Source organism: Rhinopithecus bieti, unplaced genomic scaffold (genome assembly GCF_001698545.2).
Source record: "Rhinopithecus bieti isolate Rb0 unplaced genomic scaffold, ASM169854v2 scaffold_8783, whole genome shotgun sequence".
In the NCBI taxonomy this organism is placed as follows: Eukaryota; Metazoa; Chordata; class Mammalia; order Primates; family Cercopithecidae; genus Rhinopithecus; species Rhinopithecus bieti.
The window spans coordinates 2167552-2180944 of NW_016806197.1; the positions used below are offsets into that span (position 1 = coordinate 2167552).

The 13393-nt window shown below is 44.5% G+C and overlaps 1 protein-coding gene across 1 annotated transcript in view; it reads left to right on the forward strand.

Moving 5' to 3' along the window:
• The first annotated feature begins 3047 nt into the window (after positions 1-3047).
• Positions 3048-13393, forward strand: part of NRF1 (nuclear respiratory factor 1) — a 156135-nt gene continuing 145789 nt past the window's right edge. Inside the window, exon 1 of the mRNA XM_017875098.1 lies at positions 3048-3160. The gene's annotated coding sequence lies outside the window, so the exon portion shown is untranslated. The remainder of the gene's footprint in view (positions 3161-13393) is intronic.

The following is a 13393-nucleotide window of genomic DNA, read 5'->3' on the forward strand; positions in this document are numbered from 1 at the left end:
TTCCATTTCTTTAATGAAATGTTGGTCATGACCCACTAAGTTATTTATGTGTTTCATCAGTGGGTACTGGCCTGAGACCCTCGTAATGGTTAAAAGTACAACTCTGAGGTCAGGCTGATGACTTTCAGATCTGGCTTATTGTCTGGGTTTGGGCAAGTAACCTCTACATGTCCTTGTTTCTTCATCTGTAAAATGGGAGATGAGTACCTACCCAGGCCGGGCACAGTTGCACACTTGTAATCCCTGCACTTTAGGAGGCTGAGGCAGGAGAACGGCTTGAGCTCAGGAGTTCGAGACCAGCCTGGGCAGCAAGGCGAGACCCTGTCTCTAGAAAAAAATTTAAAAATTAGGGCTAGGCACGGTGACTCACACCTGTAATCCCAGCATTTGGGAAGCTGAGGTGGGCAGATCACCTGAGGTCAGGAGTTTGAGACCAGCCCGGCCAACATGGTGAAACCCTGTGTCTACTAAAAATACAAAATTAGCTGGGTGTGGTGGCGTGCACCTGTGACCTCAGCTACTTAGGAGGCTGAGGCAGGAGAATCGCTTGAACCTGGGAGGCAGAGGTTGCAGTGAGCTGAGATTGTGCCATTGCACTCCAGCCTGGGTAAAAATAGTGAAACTCCATCTCAAAAGTAAATTAAAAAAAAAAAAAAATTAGCTGGGTATGGTGGCATCTGCCTGTGGTCCTAGCTACTCAGGAGGCTGAGATGGGAGGATCACTTGAGCCCAGGAGGTTGAGACTGCAGTGAGTTGTTTGTGCCACTGTACTCCAGTCTGGGAGACACAGTGAGACCCTATCTCAAAAGTTAAAAAAAAAAAGATAGTACCTACCTTGTGGGCTCTACTTGATAGTTAAATGAGAAAGAAGATAATGTGCATAAAGGCTTACACTAGGGCCTGATACATCGTGAGCGCTCAATAAATGTCGGGAGTAAGTACTGGGTGTGATGACAAAGGGCCTAATGTACCCAATCTTGGGAGATGAAAAAATGCTGCCTGGAGGTGATGGTATTAATGTTGGGATCTGAAAGAATAGTAGGAATTATTCAGGTGAGGATTCAAGTAAGTGCATAGATGGAGTAGAGAGAAATGAAGAAAGTTATGGGTAAAGGGAACAGCCCTTGGAACAGCTGTGAGGAGGCACAACTTTCAGGCTTAAATGACCTGAGAGCTTCCCAGTTTTGAGTGTAGCCTGAGAAATATCTGTGGCAGATGAGGTCAGAGATGGCAACAAGGATGAGATCACCAATGGCCCTGTAGCCACCTCAAAGAATTTTAGACTTTAACCTATGTGTTAATGGGATCTTTTTAAGAGTCTTAAACAGGGAAACAACATGATTTTCTTTCTTGAAAGACCATTCAAGCTGTTGTGGATTTGGAGAGGGCAATTTCGGTGGCAGGGAGACCACGAGGAGTCTACTGCAGTATCTCTAGGAGAGATGACAGTAGCCTGAACCAGAGTAAGAATTGACAGGGAACAACAGTTTTAAAGATCTAATTGGGGCTGGGTGCAGTGGCTCACAGCTGTAATCCCAGCACTTTGGGAGGCTGAGGCAGGCAGATCACTTGAGTCTAGGAGTTCAAGACCAGCCCGGCCAACAAGACGAAACCTGATCTCTACTAAAAATACAAAACTTAACCGGGCATGGTGGTGGGCACCTGTAGTCCCAGCTACTGGGGAGGCTGAGGTAGGAAGATCCTTGAGCCCAGAGAGGTCGAGGCTGCAGTGAACAATGATTGCACCACTGCCCTCCAGCCTAGGTGACAGAGTGAGAATCTGTCTCACAAACAAACACATCTAACTTAATGTGGGGACTCCAGAGAGAGAGGAAGGAGCAATGAATCATTTCCAGGTTTCTGGCTTGAGCACCTGGGTGGCTGGTGGTGGCACTCTCCTAGAAAACACTGGAGAAAAAGACATTCAATTTTTGGATACGTTGAATTTTGAGGTTAATAGAATCTTGAAAATTAAAGCTTCCTGATTTTATCTGTTTTGACACCCTTTAGCAATTCTCTAATGCAATGCTTTTCACATGATTATGTGCATAAGAATCACCAGGAGTGTGGAGGTGGGGGTGTGAAAATGCAGGTTCCTAGGCTAACAAGCCAAGATTCTGGATATCAACTGGTCCAGGACTCAAAACAATTAGCCTGAGTAATTCTGATGTAGGGAGTCTCCTGACGACACTAAAAAAACCAACAAAACCACCCCTCTGCCGGGCATGGTGGCCTGTAATACCAGCACTTTGGGAGGCTGAGGCGGGAGGACAGCTTGAGCCCAGGAGTTCGAGACCAGTCTGGGCAACATAGGGAGATCACCCACCTCCGTTTCTAAAAATAAAAAAAAGACCCCTCATGTGTGTCTCCACCGTTAGGCTGTTTTCCCCGACTTCTCAGGCACCTGTATGGGGGTCCCTACTGCTTCGAATAAGCTCCGTGGGACCCAGGACTTTGTCTTCATACAGGTGCATCTTCAGCGCACTCAGAACAATATGTGGTACAGCACGGGCCCCCTAGAAATGTTGGCCGAACGATCGAATGGCTGAATACATTCATATGTTGCTTGTACAAAAACTTTTTCTTTCAAATAAATATCTGGGAAGAGTTAGAGATAGGAAAGCAGAGGTCATTCCAAAGAGAGTGAGGATGCCACCGGGAAGGCAGCGCCGAAAAAACCCGAGGGGAACCACTTGCCGATCCCCCAGGCACAGTCTGGAGGTCCCAATTCCCGCGGCAGGGGGGCGAGAGATGCCACTCGTCTGATCAGCAACCATTTTGGGCCCGCTTGCACCGCTTCTCCTGGGTGTCCGCGTTGTGCTAATCCAGTTGCTTTTGAGGTTCCGGCCTCCACCAAACCTCTGAAGCGCTCCGTGCACGCAAGGCGCTGGCGGGGGAGGCCGGAGCCCTCGCCGCGAGCCCTCTCCGCGGCCTGCCTGCGGAGCAGCAGCTCCGACCTCCTCATCATGGCGGCGGCCGGGCGGGGAAGCCGGGCCGTGCGTCGCGTGCGTGCCCTCTCCCTCCCCTCCCCCTCCTCGGCGGCGGCGGCGGCGGCAGAAGCGGCAGCGCTCGCCATTGCCGCTGGTGGCAGGAGGCTGCGAGGAGCCGGCGCGGTCGCAGTCTCCACGGCGCAGGCCCACGGTAGCGCAGCCGCTCTGAGGTGAGTGCCCTACCGCGCAATCTCCAGCTATTTCAGCCCCGGCGGCAGCCGCAACACGCCGCCCGGCAGGCCGAGCCGGCCGGCCCCGGCCGCTCTCTCTCCCCTCGCAGCCGGTATCTCTCTCTGTCTTGCTCCCCCCGTGTGCCCCGGGTCTCGGCTCTGGGCGGCGCGCCGGATTCGGCCCCCCTGCCTTCGGGCGGGGGGCCCCGGCCCGGCCCAGCCAAACCGCCACCCCAGGATGCGGCAGGGCCGCACTAGGCCCCAAGGCGTCCTGGCGGCTTCGGGAGGGAGGGCGTGCCCTCGCCGAGAGCCCCAGGGTGTCCGGCCTTCCTCGACTTGCCTGGGGGCTCTCGGGGCCGCGGCCTTCTCCCCGCCGGTGAAACCGGGGGCCGTCCTTCCGCGCTCGGGGAGCGGGAGGCCGGAGAGTGCGCGGGCCCGGGAGCGGGAGGTGGGCCGGCTGCGCGGACCGGAGCCGCGGCCTCTGCTCGCCCCCCTCGGCCCTTCCCGGCTCTCGTCCGCGGGCGGGCGGTGCGGCGGGGCCGGGCTGGGGCGCGGGAGCCGCTGTCTTCTGCGGGAGAGGAGGCTGGCTCTTTGGGCGGCCTCCGAAGCTTCCCTCCTGCCGGGTGGTGTGGGGTTGTTACCCAGGTAGACTGGGGGACGCTGGAATATGGCGCGTTGCCCACCTTCTTGCAAGTTAGGAGGTGGCCGGGGCGGCAGTTCCAGAAGGAGGGCGCAAAGTCCTTTTGTACGCAGAAATAAGGAGCGACATTGTGTTTTCTTCCCCAGTTGAGATGTTCCCGCGGAGGGGCCACGGTTCTTCCTGTTCCTGGGGTGGTGGTCCCCTGGGTGACGGAGAGGGGGAGTGGCATGCCCCTCCGAAGGAACTGAACCTTTTGCTACTGGAAAGACAGGGTCTCTGAGATGGCCGTCTGCATGGTATTTTCCCATATCCCCAGACCTTTTCGGGTTTGCCATTGCGTGTTGTGCACTCCACCGTGCAGTGATGTCTGCTGCCTCTCTCACCTGTTGTGTCGGGGCTGCTGATCCCAAAGTTTCCGCAGTGTATTCGGTTGTGCCCACCAGAACTTGAAGTTGTTTAAAAATCTTAATATTTGGGGGGGCTTCCAGTGATATGTGCTCCAACCAGTTGGAGGAGCTGTTGCCTGCTTTCCATTCTTATCAAGCATTAGATTAGAATATATTAATTGCTTATTTTAGAGCTGGTGTCAATCGTGCTGAATTCTTTCTGTGGTCAAAGCAAAATTCACATTTTCTTAAGTGTTCAGAGACCGTGTATTGAGAGACGCATAAGGAGAAAGGTAGTGTGAGTGAGCCTGTCAGCTTAGGCAGTCGTTGGGCAGAGCTTTTGTCCTGGGACATCATCTGTGCTCACAGTGTGATCCTTTTTCCCATCCCATCTCAGCCCAGGCTTTTAAAAAATTCTTTTTCCTTTGGGCTTGACCAGTAAGTAATTGGGAAAGGGCGGTGTTAGAGTCTTGGAGATGCTGTTTGTGTGTCTGTGTGTGAGATTCGTTAGTATCCCGACTCCCTAAAATTGTGTTTGACAGTTCTTGACAGTTTACCCGGTAAGACAGTGAAAATATGACTAGTTCTCTCCGTGCATCCAAGTAATTTCCTTATGAGTCCGAAAGCAGACATAATTATCACATGCAATGTAGAATATTTACTCTTAGATGCTAAATTGTGTGCAGAATTTTTTTGTGTCAAGGGGCTTTTTTTGTCTTTTTATAGGACTTAGTGGCTTTCAGCAGGGCCCATGAGGAAAAAAACAATCAGATTAAGAAAACTCTACGGCCCGGTGCGGTAGCTCACGCCTGTAATCCCAGCACTTTGGGAGGCTGAGGCCGGTGGATCACCTGAGGTCAGGGGTTCGAGACCAGCCTGGCCAACATGGTGAAACCCCGTCTCCATTAAAATACAGAAATTAGCCGGGTGTGGTGGCAGGCGCCTATAATCCCAGCTACTGGGAGGGTTGGGGGCGGGGGCTGCCGAGGCAGGAGAATCGCTTGAACCCTGGAGGCAGAAGTTACAGTGAGCCAAGATCTTGCTATTGCACTCCAGCCTGGGGTACAAGAGTGAGACTTCACCAAAAAAAAAAAAAGAAAAAAGAGAGAAAATTCTTTACTTAATCTTTTGACCCATCCTTATTTGAAGTCCTTTAATTTCCGCACACAGTCTCAAACTCAACATATAGGAGGGAAATGACTTTTTGCTTAGTAGTCAGTGGTCATATATAGGAGGGAAAATTACTTGCTTAGTAGTCAGTGGTCATAGTCTCATGTAGCAAGGAAAATTTCTTATCCCCAAGCCGGGAGTTTTTGTGGAAATAGGTCTCTTCTCTTTTCTTTTTCTTTTCTTAGACGGAGTCTCACTCTGTTGCCCAGGCTGGAGTGCAGTGGCACGATCTTGGCTCACTGCAACTTCTGCCTCCTGGGTTCAAGCGATTCTCCTGCCTCAGCCTCCCAAGTAGCTGGGATTACAGGTGCCCACCACCATGCCCGGCTAATGTTTGGTAGAGACGGGGTTTCACCATGTTGGCCAGGCTGGTCTGGAACTTCTGACCTAAGGTGATCTGCTGGCCTCGGCCTCCCAAAGTGCTGGGATTACAGGTGTGAGCCACTGCGCCTGGCCCAATAATTTTCTTATAAAAATATATATATTTTGTGTGTGTGTGTGTGTATACATATATATAATTTTTTTTTTTTTAAGTTAGAGTTGGGGATCTTGCTATGTTGCCTAAGCTGGCCTTAAACTCCTGGGCTCAAGGAATGCACCCACCTCAGCCTCCACAGTAGCTGAGACTATGGCAAGCACCACCATGCTGGCAGTGGCTTCATAACCTGTTTCAAGGAAATTTAGCTCCTGTATTAAGAGAAGGAACTATAGAAGTAGGAGATAATGAGGGCCCTTGTCCAGATATAGAAGGGTTTAAAGGAGAAGGGATTTCAGGTTTCCTTCTGAATTCCTGTGTATGTCATTAGAACCCCAAATTGTAGGTTTTTTGTTTTATTAAACCATAATTAGTCACTTGTCTAATTTTGTTAGGGAACTGAAGGCCAACTTCCCATGATTTAAATACCTGAATTTGCATTGCCTCCACGCTGTAAGTTCAACCAAAACTCTGGGTTGTCTTTAGAAATATTTTATGTGAAATAACCACAAATGAGTGACTTGTTTTAAGGGAAATTTAAGCTCCTGTGGTCTGGGATTAAATTTTTATGCCTTTTCTTGTATGGAATAAGGCATTCAGTAAAGTTGAGGACTAATAACGAAGAACAGTAATTACTAAAATTAAAATTTTCCACGAGTATTTGAAAAAGCGTGCTGATTTTTTGGTTTCTGGAGGGACTATGAACTGTCAGTCTTTAGAAACAGTCTGCAGTCCTACCTCAACAGGAAGTTAATGTATACATTCAGCTTCTGTCAGATGTCTTTAGACAAGCCCATTGCTTCATGCTGAAGCAGGCTTATTCATCCACACAGTGCCACTGTGAAAAATTGGAGGGTTAGGGGAAACTCCGTGGGCTGTTGAATTTCACAAATGTCTACTTTAACCTTGAGAGTTTAGATGAGCCCTTTCTGGGCCCGTAATCATCCAGGAAGTGGGATATCTGAATTTAGATGTTTGTGACTATGTGTGATGCTTATTAATATGTATATATAGAGTATTTGGAAAATCAATCTTAAAATACCAATCTTTGATTTTGTAAAAAACATTTCAGATAATGTTCTATACTAAAAGACATTTTCTTTATGTTCTTTCATGTTTTCCTTGATAGCTAAAGCTAGTGTTTTCAGTCTGAGCTTACCCAAATATAATTTTCCATGAATGCTTAGTACAACAGCAATGAAAAAGGAACCCACTTGTTATTTTAGAAACATTTTATTTAGACCAAGGCCAATGTTTTTTGAGTCTCAAGATACATGTTAATTTTTGTGCCTTATGTATCTTATATTTCCTTCCTTATTAACTAGAGGGTGGATTATCCACTTTCTTGGGTTTTCGGTTAGTACTTTTATCCATCAGTATTCTACTAAGGTAAACAGACTGGAAGATAAATAGTAAAAGGTGAAACAAATCAATTTCAGGTGTTTCCAGAAGATTAAAACCATATTGAGCTATTGGAAACTTTTAATCCTCGAGCAACAAGAATGCTTTGTTTGAAGTTATTTTAATGTAATATGGACAAAACTTGGGAAATGAATTTTTGACTGCTCAAGAAAAATAAGTGGATTGCTTATACCTTAGAATATATATATGGTTTTTTTTTTTTTTTTTTAAAAGTGCACTTCAGAATTAGGCTAATGTATTTTCAGCCTGACTTAATGCAGTGTGTTTAGCAAAACATCAAAAAGACTTCATCATGTTGTGGTCTTTAGACCTAAAATGTTTTAAAATGTGAACATTTATGTGATACCAAGTAAATTTTCTGTGACCCGAAGAAGGGCCAGAAATACAACTTCACAGAGATGTTCTAGTATATTAGAAAACAATGGCTGGGCATGGTGGTTCATGCCTGTAATCCCAGCACTTTGGGAGGCCAGGGCAGGAGGATTGCTTGAGGCTAGGAATTCTAGACCAGCCTGGGCAATGTAGCGAGATCTTGTCTTTACAGAATATTTTTTTAAAAACCGAAAAACTAGCTGGGTATGGTGGCGTATGCCTATAGTTTGAGCTACTGAGGAGGCTGAGGCAGGAGGATCACTTGAACTTAGGGGTTTGAGGTTGCAGTGAGCATAATCATGGCATTGTGTTCCTGCCTGGGCGACAGTAAGACCCTGTTTCTTAACAAACAAAACGAGTTGCTGTTAAGGTAGGCCTACCACATTTGTAATCTCTTGAGGCAAATCTGTGTTGTTTCTCTAAGAGCAGTCACTTAGAAGATATTCTGACCATAAGGAATGGTCTACTAAATCCCAGATCTGGTAGTCTGCCTTGCCCAATCACAACATAGTTTGTGTAAAGCTCCAACTGCTGCTGAACCATCAGATAATTTCTTGAGGAAGCCATTTCTCGTAAGGAGGGGTGTGTGTGTGTTGGAGGGAGTGTTGGTGGGGAGAAGAGGGGGAAAGAGAAGATGATACTAGTATAAGAATCTAGTTTTATAGGTTGGGATGATCACTGGAATTTTTTAGGGGAAATATTCTCAAAAACAGTTGTAAGAGCTGCTTTTGTAATGGATTATCAGTTTGGTGGTTTAGACTATAGTAATTGCATTGTTTGTAAGCATAGTATTTCAATTAATTCATGCATGCTGATTTCTGTGGTTACAAATGTGAAAAGTTTGGCTGACAGCTTAAGTGGACATTTTCTCAAGAACTCTTTAAGTGGTGCCTGTTAGGATAAACTATGCCAAGCCATTTTCTGAATCTTCATGAAGAATGAGCTTTGTATGCATATGTATTAAGACGGTTTTTTAAAAAAGAGCATGTATTTTACTGTTGGTAATTGTAAAGTCTTAGAACTTTAAGAGTCTGTTTTGTTGCTGCTACTGAATGCTAATGTGGTTAGGCTGGCAGCTAAACCTACAAAGAACAAGGGGAAATGAGGAAATGTCCCCATGAAACATTGCTTAAATCTATTTAATCAGTGGACTAGGAATTGGGTGTTGGGGACTAGGGGACCTGATTCTTGTTTTATGTTCAAAGGAGAGTGAAGCATTCTCTCCATTGAGAAAGAACCTCCTTAAGTGTATTCTCACTTTGGAGTTTTGCCACTCATTCACCTGACAATGATTAAAGACACACCATACGCTGGGCATGTGCTAGGTGCTAGAGTAACAAATCTTGGGCCTTGTCGTGTAGGGCAGAAAGGTATGGGCTCAACCAGCTATGTTACACAACTTCTGGAGAACCAAAATAGAGTAAACAAAGAGTGGTGTGGGATTATAGGAGGAGGGAGAAATTCCTTCTAGGAAGAGGAGAATGATACACAGAGAAAAGTGAGGTTAGGGAAGACTTTTCATGTACGGGAAGTTTGAGTAGGACTTGGTAGGGCGAGTAGCTGCATTACTGATACAGAAGAGAGGCTGAGAGGAAGGGCATCAGTAGTCTGATTGGAGAACTAGCAAGTGGATTTTGCTTTACTTGGAGAATAGTGGAAAGTGAAACTGATATGGTTGTGGCCGTATTGGGAAGAGTTTGTAATTCCATGCTCATGAGTGTTAAACTTTATTCTATAGGCATTTAGGGACCATAAGAGGTTTGAGTAGGACATCCACTCTGGTTTTTGAAAAGATGACATGTGAAGATTGGACTAGAGACTTGTGAGAGTATTAAATTGTAGTGTAAAAGGACATAGATTCTGGGGATCATTTTTACTTCACAGTTGTGAGATTTGGGTGACAATTGAGTTAAGGGGAGTTAAAGATTATAGTTTGGTTATTGGGTGATGATGATGCCTTTAAGATAGGGAATGTATAGGAAGAACAGAATTTGAGGAGGAAGGTAATAGAGTATGATTCCAGATGTATTTAGATATCTGGGAATCAAGAAATGTCAAGTAAGTACATGGATATTTGGACTGGAGCTCAAAGGGGCATTGGGATCAATAAAGGGATTTGCATTCATCAGTATAATGCCATATAAAAACTGCAGAAAGCCAGGCATAGTGCCTCACACCTCTAATCCTAACACTTTAGGAAGCCAATGCAGAGGATCACTTGAGGCCAGGAGTTCAAAACCAGACTGGGCAACACAGCGAGACCCTGTCTCTACAAAAATTAAAAAATTTGTTCGGTATAGTGGTAACCATCTGTGGTCCCAGCTACTCAGGAAGCTGAGGCTGGAGGATGACTTGAGCCCAGGAGTTTGAGGCTGTAACAAGCTATGCTAGGGCCACTGCACTGCATCCTGGTTGTCAGAGTAAGACCCTGTCTATAAAAAAAAAAAGAGAAAATAGTACAGATTGAGTATCCTTTATCCAAAATGCTTAGGACCAGAAGTGTTTTGGAGTTTTTTTTGACTTTGTAATGTTGGTATACACATAATGACATACCCTGGAGATAGGGCCCAGATCTAAACTTGAAATTCATTTGTGTTTCATATACATCTTACAACCTGAATGCAGTTCTATACAATATTTTAAATAATTTTGTTCAGGAAGCAAAGTTTTGATTCCATTCTGACTGCAGCATGTCACCTGAGATCAGGTGTGGAATTTTCCACTTGTGACATCATGTCAGCACTCAGAAAGTTTCAGATTTTGGAGCGTTTCAGATTTCAAATTTTTGGATTAGGAATGCTTAACCATATCAGGAGTGAAGAAAAAAAACTAAGGGTAACCTTGGAGAGCATTTACATCTGAGGGTCAAGTAGAAGAATAGAAACCTATGAAGTAAGTTGAGAAAGAATGGCTAAACTGGTAAGATTATAGGGTTGAAGAAGCTGAAGAGGAGGATTAAGTGAATCCTGACAAGGAAGTTAGCCGCGTGAAATACCATGGAGTTCATTGCTTTGGAGGGCAATGCCAGAGGATCTCTTGAACCCAGCACTTTAAGACCAGCCTGAGCAACATAGCAAGACCTCATATCTATTAAAAAAAAAAAAAAAAAAAAAGGGCCGGGCGCGGGGGCTCAACCCTGTAATCCCAGCACTTTGGGAGGCTGAGATGGGCGGATCACGAGGTCAGGAGATCGAGACCATCCTGGCTAACACGTTGAAACCTCGTCTCTACTAAAAAAAAAAAAATCCAAAAAAACTAGCCGGGCGACTTGGCGGGCACCTGTAGTCCCAGCTACTCGGGAGGCTGAGGCAGGAGAATGGCGCAAGCCCAGGAGGCGGAGCTTGCAGTGAGCTGAGATCCGGCCACTGCACTCCAGCGTGGGCGACAGAGCCAGACTCCGTCTCAAAAAAAAAAAAAGTTCATTGGGATCAAAACTGGACTTGGCATACATATATATGTATGTATTGTTTTGCTAGGAACCATGATAGTTTAGACAGAATGGATTTCTAGAGCATTACTAAATTCAGGGGTAGGGCCTACAGAACCTAACTTAGTAGAAGACCCATGCTTAGAAGTAGGTCCTGCTCCTCCACGTCTCTCATGGGAATTGCAGCTTAATTAAATGCTTTGGGAGATGACCCCCAATGACAAGGCTGGCTAAAAATCTCCATATTGTTTGGGGTTTTTTTGTCTTTTTTACATTGTCTTAGATTCTGAGAATAGGAAATTTCATTTGAGTTGACAGTGTCTTAAAATACAAATAACTCTTGCACAGTTTTGAGGTTTTATGATATTGATATATTAAATAAGGGGGTTTTTAACCTGGTGTTTTAATGGTTCTGGGGTTCATGTATTTTGGCTGTGTAACCCTGAATCCCTTAAAATTGTACGAAAAGTTATGTGTGAGTGCATGTGTGATTTTTCTGGGGAGAGGGTCCACAACATTTATGAGATTTTCAAGGGGGCTCTTGACACACAGCAAAGCAAGGACCTTTACTAAATGATGAAATCAAATGTTGATTGTGTTAGCCGGCTGAAATCAGTTCTCAACAAGTGAGATCGATCAAGGGAAAGAACTCTTGAGTAGGTGGTGTCTCAGGTGAAGAACTTTGGAAAGACATGAGAAACTTCTTAGAAATGGGAGTAGGAGCACCAGAAGGAAGGTAGGAGGAATGCCAAAGCAAAGCTTAACCAATTTCAGCATTTTGTCAAGTCTCTGGATTCCTTGTTTTTTTTTATACTCTAGGACTCACACTTAGTTTATGTTTATTCATGCACTGTAGATACAGTAGGCTTTGTGGGGTAGGGGAATCTATTTATTTATTTATTTGTTTGTTTGTTTATTTATTTATTTATTTGAGATAGAGTCTCGCTCTGTCGCCCAGACTGGAGTGCAGTGGCATGATCTTGGCTCACTGCAACCTCCATCTCCCAGGTTCAAGCGATTCTTCTGCCTCAGCCTCCCAAGTAGCTGGGGTTACAGGCGCCTGCCACCATGCCCAGCTAGTTTTTTATTTTTAGTAGAGATGGGTTTTCACCATATTGGACAGGCTGGTCTTGAACTCCTTATCTTGTGATCCGCCCGCCTCGGCCTCCCAAAGTGCTGGTATTACAGGCGTGAACCACCATGCCAGGCCCAAATTACTATTGTTTTAAAGGGAAAGTGTTTTGAAAGAAAACAGATTGATAGATTGTGCTTGTTGGAAAAAAAATTTTTTACCAAGCTGGCTGATTTGTCAGAAAAAATTCATTTTTAAGTTAGGTGTTGCTTATGCTTTGGAAAAAATTTTAAATGCACAAATATTTCAATCTAGTGATATGGGGCAAGGCATTTATTTTCTCCTTACTTTTTCTGACCATGAAATGAAAATGCCGTTGATGGTTTTCGTAGCGTCTTTCTGAAATAGGGCGATTATGGAATACTTTGAGATCCAAGATGATTTAATGCTAAGAAATTGCTGGCATTCACATTTCTAAAGTCGTGAATAAAATTAAGAAATTTAAGCACATTGTGTGTTCACTAGATCTTGATTTCCAAAATATTTCTTTCTGAATTTTTAGATAATTGGTAATTTTTGCTTCCTGCTGCTAATCTTTGGGTCTTTGAAATTAGATTAGGAGGCAGTTTTGTCAGCTAGGCCATAGTTTCTGGGGCAGTGATATCTAAACTTTTGCTTGCCACCCTCAAAGTAACTTACTGCCACTTGGGATTAATTTGTGGTTTTTCTGGGGAGAGGGTCTACAACTTTTATTTATTTTACCAGTAGTCTTGGTAAATACAAGAATGATATGAATAAATATGTTGGGTAATCTTAAACTTGTGTTATGCAATTTGTAATTAGCTTGGGTTTGTGGATGATCTTTACGTTCAGTACATCGCCAAAGAGGGCCCAGATAGAATGGAGTATTTTGTCTTTTCCTTTGGGAACTTTTTTTAGTTCTTTCTTTCATGAAACAATTATGAAATAAAATTTTGGTAACAGATCTTCCATGTAAAATAGCCCACAAATCAAAGAACTAGCCAAGATTTGCTAAATAAGAACACATCATGGAACACCATCATAGAACTGGTAGTCTCTTACCCCAGAACTAGCTGTAGGAACTAAGTCTAAAGAAGCACTAATTTTGATCTGTTACCAGAATTATGTGGTAATGTTGAGTAAGTGTTAAAATTGTTGTCTTCTTTAATTTTTGGCTGTATTATTTTAAGTTTCTCTCTCTCTCTCTCTATATATATATATATGGTTTTTTTTTTTTTTTTTTTTTTT